This window comes from Pararge aegeria, chromosome 5 (genome assembly GCF_905163445.1).
Source record: "Pararge aegeria chromosome 5, ilParAegt1.1, whole genome shotgun sequence".
Lineage (NCBI taxonomy): Eukaryota > Metazoa > Arthropoda > Insecta > Lepidoptera > Nymphalidae > Pararge > Pararge aegeria.
The window spans coordinates 16,866,506-16,871,676 of record NC_053184.1 but is presented as its reverse complement, the minus strand read 5'-3'; the positions used below and the strand labels follow the sequence as shown (position 1 = coordinate 16,871,676).

General features: G+C 34.1%; 1 long non-coding RNA gene across 1 annotated transcript; it reads right to left on the bottom strand.

Moving 5' to 3' along the window:
- Nucleotides 1–610: 610 nt before the first annotated feature.
- On the bottom strand, nucleotides 611–2,113 carry LOC120623825. Its single transcript, XR_005658735.1, has 2 exons — nucleotides 1,989–2,113; nucleotides 611–818 (listed from the first exon to the last, which is right to left on the bottom strand). It is a non-coding gene; the product is annotated as an uncharacterized LOC120623825 (long non-coding RNA).
- Between the last annotated feature and the right edge of the window lie 3,058 nt (nucleotides 2,114–5,171).

The following is a 5,171-nucleotide window of genomic DNA, read 5'->3' as shown; positions in this document are numbered from 1 at the left end:
GCTTACTTTGGGGCTAGAGGGCGGTGTGTGTATTGTCGTAGTATATTTATTTATTATTTATTTATTTATCCCTGCCCACCCCAACTTCTAAATGAAAGAATGTTGGAACTTTTACTTAACATTAATCTGACATACGGTATACTATACCTACTCTTTGTACTGTCAATAATTAATATGCTTCCAACTTAGTGAAACTCACAGCAAAAAAACTAATGCGTCTGCCATAGTGTGAACTTGTGTACTACTTGCGACCAATCACAAGGCTCGTTCTCAAACCAACGTCTTTGATTGGTCGTTAATTTGAACGCTACCCGTGCTGGCAGGATAAATTATATTAACTTTGCCTTATTGACCAACTTAAGTTTATGATAAATAGCTTAGAATAGCTGCTAGAAAAGCTGTTAAGCGGTTCTGGAAATATTAACTGAGCTTTCCTAGAAATCATCTTTAATGTTAAAGACTCCTTAATAACTGGGATTAACAGTAATACGAGTCACCACAACAACACGGTGTGACCGAAGTAGCGAAGATTGTTGCATCGTATTGCACGCAAAAGTTAATTAAAATCTTGCTATTTTTTAATCTTTTTGAAACGAATAAAAGAGCTATAGGAATTATTTAACTATTATATTTAATTAGAATAATAAATAAGACTTTTCAAATATAATTAACATCAATAAATCAAAATCTGTCGCAATCGCATTTATTCCTGACACAGGCTCCTCCAGGAAGACCTAGGTGTCTGCAGAACTGGTCACATTCACGGTAATCACAATTTTCACGTTTGATTCGTTCCACCAGAGGTTTGTGTTCAGTTTCTGAAAAAGTAATAATAAAAATTTAACTGATTTTATTGCTCATAAACGGTCAGTCCAAACCGTTGGTCGTAGAAAAACAAAATAATATCACGGAGGTAAATTCTATCATCTAGTTATTTTATCAAATAGTTACAAAAAAGCCGGTTTTTTTTTGCAATTCCTAACTAATACTAAAGCTGAGGAATAGGGCTTGAAGAATGTTAAAAGTTTCGCTTAAAATTAGTGATGTTCGGTAATAATAATACTATTCGCAACCATAAAAATCATAGACTTGTTTTGTCTCACGACTTCGTCCACGCTCTTTACGTTTTTTTTCATTCCGCAGGATTTAGAGTTTTCTTGGGATAAAAAGTATTCTACGCTACCTCTATCTACGATTTCACCAAGATCGGTTTAGTTATGAAGCCATGCATGCATACATGCATGCATGCATAATTATAAATAACCCGGGAACCGTGTTGCTTTCCATCATCTCACTACCGTGTAATTATTATGTATGCATCAAAAGTGCCACCTATGGGCCTACTTGAATAAAGATTTTTTTGACTTTGACTTTGACTTTCCCAGGATAACGAGTCCTGTCCAAGTCTATTATATATGCCAAAGTTTATGAAAATTGGTGTGTAACAAAAAATTAACCAGGCACACGTTCACCACATTAGATTTAGGCGTAGAAAAGAGGCCTTCATAGCATTAACCCACCACGCGGGCCCAATGCGGTTTAGCGGGCACATATATCCATTACTTCATGAAAAAAACAGGCTTTTCTTATTAATTTAGATAACTATACACTTTTATCAGTATATGATTAAGAACCCTATGACTCAATTCGGTTTTTTGCATATATGTAATATGCAGATAGTTGCTGCATGAAAGAAGGGCTAACAAACACACTTTTGCATTTTTAATATAAATAATATACAGTCGCTATATGACTGATTGTAAAAAGGCATATACTAATTTCGGCATCGATGATAGGAGAGCCTTAGCTTAATTAGAAAAAGCGCTCAGGCCGCAATTATAGAGAGTCGCAGGTTCAAATACTGTCGGTTCCGAAATTTTTAATAGGCTTTTTAAATTTATAAAAATAAAGTATTATACTAGACTATAAACACTAAGCTTCAGGTTAAAAATCAAACCGCAAATGAAAAACAATTGAGAACTTCTTACCGATGTCCATTGCTGAAGTTAACGTAAACAGTGCCATTATAACGGCAAATATAAGCAAGAATGCTTTCATTTTAAATGAATTAGTAAGACTACGAGTTTATCTTATGGTCAAAGTAAGACTGATATTGAAGACTAACGTTTTGCTGCTTATTTATATGATAAATGAACATGTTTGTAAACAACCTACCTGTAGATAACCTAGTTGTACTATATCGCATTTAATTAATTGCGATATATTTGTATTTGCCTCGTTCGTCTAGTGATTAATTTGTTTGAATTCAGATTGCGTGGTCTTCGATTCGATATTGTCAGATGTGGAAAATTACTTGCTGAAGGAAATGAGCGTTGTCCGACCCCAGTGCCTCGAAGATCGATCGCTAAGACGCATCTATTACTTATCGTTAAAGCCCGCCAACCGACATTGGAGCAGCGTGGTGGGTTTATCTTCTAAAACGCCCTCTTTTATGTGATCAGAACTATGTGCCTAGCATTAGGGCATTAAATGCTTCGTCTTCCTTATTTTAATTCTATTAAAGGCCGGCCATATTGTATCTGGGAAGTCCGTTAATTTTCGGGAAGTTCGCAATAAAAGTAGGTAATAAAGAATATACGAAGGAAAAAAAACCTTTTTTTACTATAAAGTAAAGAAAACAACAGAGATCATGCATCAATCAATGCATGAGGGAGAACCTGATAAGTGTCATACACAAAGATAAGATAATTGATCGGATGAAGAAATATGCATAAGTAGGTAAATAATTTATTATATAGGTATATGTATTATATTATGGTGATACGCTTAACCGTAGCACGTGTTCATTCTCTGGGACAGAGGTCCGAAACGGTGATACCCCAGTAGTTAGGACTCGACTTCACTTTCGGAGAGCGCGAGTTCGAATCCCAGCACCTCTAATTTTTCTTAGTTATGTGCGTTTTAAGCAATTAAAATATCACTTGCTTAAACAGTGAAGGAAACCATCGTGAGGAAACCGGCATACCTGAGAGTTCTCCATAATATTCTCAAAGGTGTGTGAAGTCCGCCAGACTGGGACACCGTGGTGGACTACATATTTATTAAATAGAAAATAGTAAATTTTATAAATTTAAATTGCATATTAAAATTTTCGGCACCGACATAACTTGACGGCCGAGTGGCGCAGTGGGCAGCGACCCTGCTTTCTGAGTCCAAGGCCGTGGGTTCGATTCCCACAACTGGAGAGTGTTTGTGTGATGAACATGAATGTTTTTCAGTGTCTGGGTGTTTATCTGTATATTATAAGTATTGTGTATTATATTCATAAAAAAATAATTATCAGCTATCTCAGTACCCATAACACAAGCTACGCTTACTTTGGGGCTAGATGGCGATGTGTGTATTGTCGTAGTATATTTATTTATTTATTTATTATTTTTTTTTTAAATGCAATTTATATTTATAAAATTGATAATTCCTCCAAAAACACTTATAAAATTAGGAAATAGTTAAGTTAGCAAAAACAAGATAAGTTTTTAACTTTATACTTTAATCAAATTACATTGTTCACTTATAATTAATGTTATAGTTTAATAAAAGTCACATTTACATCTATTGCTAACGCAAGCGCCTGAAGGGAATCCGATGCGACGGCAAAGTCTATCGCATCCCCAGTAATCACATTTTTTGTCACGTCTTACTCTTTGCAATACTGGTCCATGGTTCTGATCTGAAAGGGTAACCAATTTACATCACTAATGAAAACTTTTAAAGACACAAGAACTGTTTAAGACCTGACGCTTATTTAGTCCGAAGTATAGATATTACAAACAAAGTACCAATAGCACCAAACCGCACCAGCGTTTTTATATAGGCATGGGGCAAACAAATCAGATTCAGTTTTATGTACTTTTTTTAAAGACCAAACTCCACTTGGAACCCACTTAGCTTTAGTACAAGTAAGGTTAATGAATGTAGTTTTTATTATCAACGCAAAATAAGCGAATTTTTTGGGAGCACGTATCAAAAGTACCATATCCTCTTTGTTCTTTTTTATGTCCTTTAAAGTCAAGTGGTTGGTAAAAGTAGTCGAATAGTCTCGGACCAATGTCCGAGACTATTCGATATTGTCAGATGGGGAAAATTATTTGCTGAAGGAAATGAGCGTTGTCCGACCCAGCGCCTCTAAGATCGATCGTTAAGACGCATCTAATACTTATCGTTAAAGCCCGCCAACCGACATTGGAGCAGCGTGGTGGGTCTATCGTCTAAAACGCCCTCTGTTATGTGATCGGAACTATGAAAAGTAGTCTCGGACCAATGTCCGAGGCTACTTTTTCAAATTAAATTTAGTCCAGCATCGGTCTGTTATAGACTGTTGATGAAACATTAAAAGGACATTTTCTTTATGTAAATTGTTAATAAAAACACTTTATGTATGTGTGTTTTTTTTTATAATTTGAAATTACCTTTACACTGAAAATAAACATTGTTTGCATTATAAGACAAGTAAGAGAAAATAGACTTGTAGGAGGTCTATTTGTATACTTAATACTTTCTAATTATTAAGTTTGTCATAACTTTGATATTGTAAATATTCTACGGCTGATGGTGAAATAAAAGAATTACCGCACATTTTGACACTCTCTACTTACCAGGAATATTTGCTGTCGTTGACAACGTAAATGTGGACAAAGTTAAAAGAATGGAAAAAATAAGGAAAATAATTTTCATTTTTATTCCGATTATTCTACTGTTCAGTTTCTAGATTGACGTTTGCGTCTGTTTTAATTTAATTATTAAAATCTTTTCGTTTATATACTTAAGAATATTCGTGTCAGTAAACAAAATGTTAATTTGCTTAAAAAAATGGCAAACAATTTTATCGTTCATAGCTGAAGAAATTAAGCCACGTATTCATTACTCTCCACATTTTGTGTAAACACCTAGAAGGTAACAGATTTTAAACTTTAAAACCTATTTGTTTTTATTTTCCTTTTTTTAAATACTTTTACCAATTTTCAGTAAAAGGAGGAGTTTATTTTTATTCTTTTTGTAGAAGTTACATTAGAAAGAAAAAAAAACCTATACATCAATCACTTAATCAAAACAAATTGACATAATATCCTAAAATATAAGGCATAACCCAAGAATACAGGATAACACTTTTATATGTGACCATTTAGATCTCGAGATTTGTGAATTGTGTT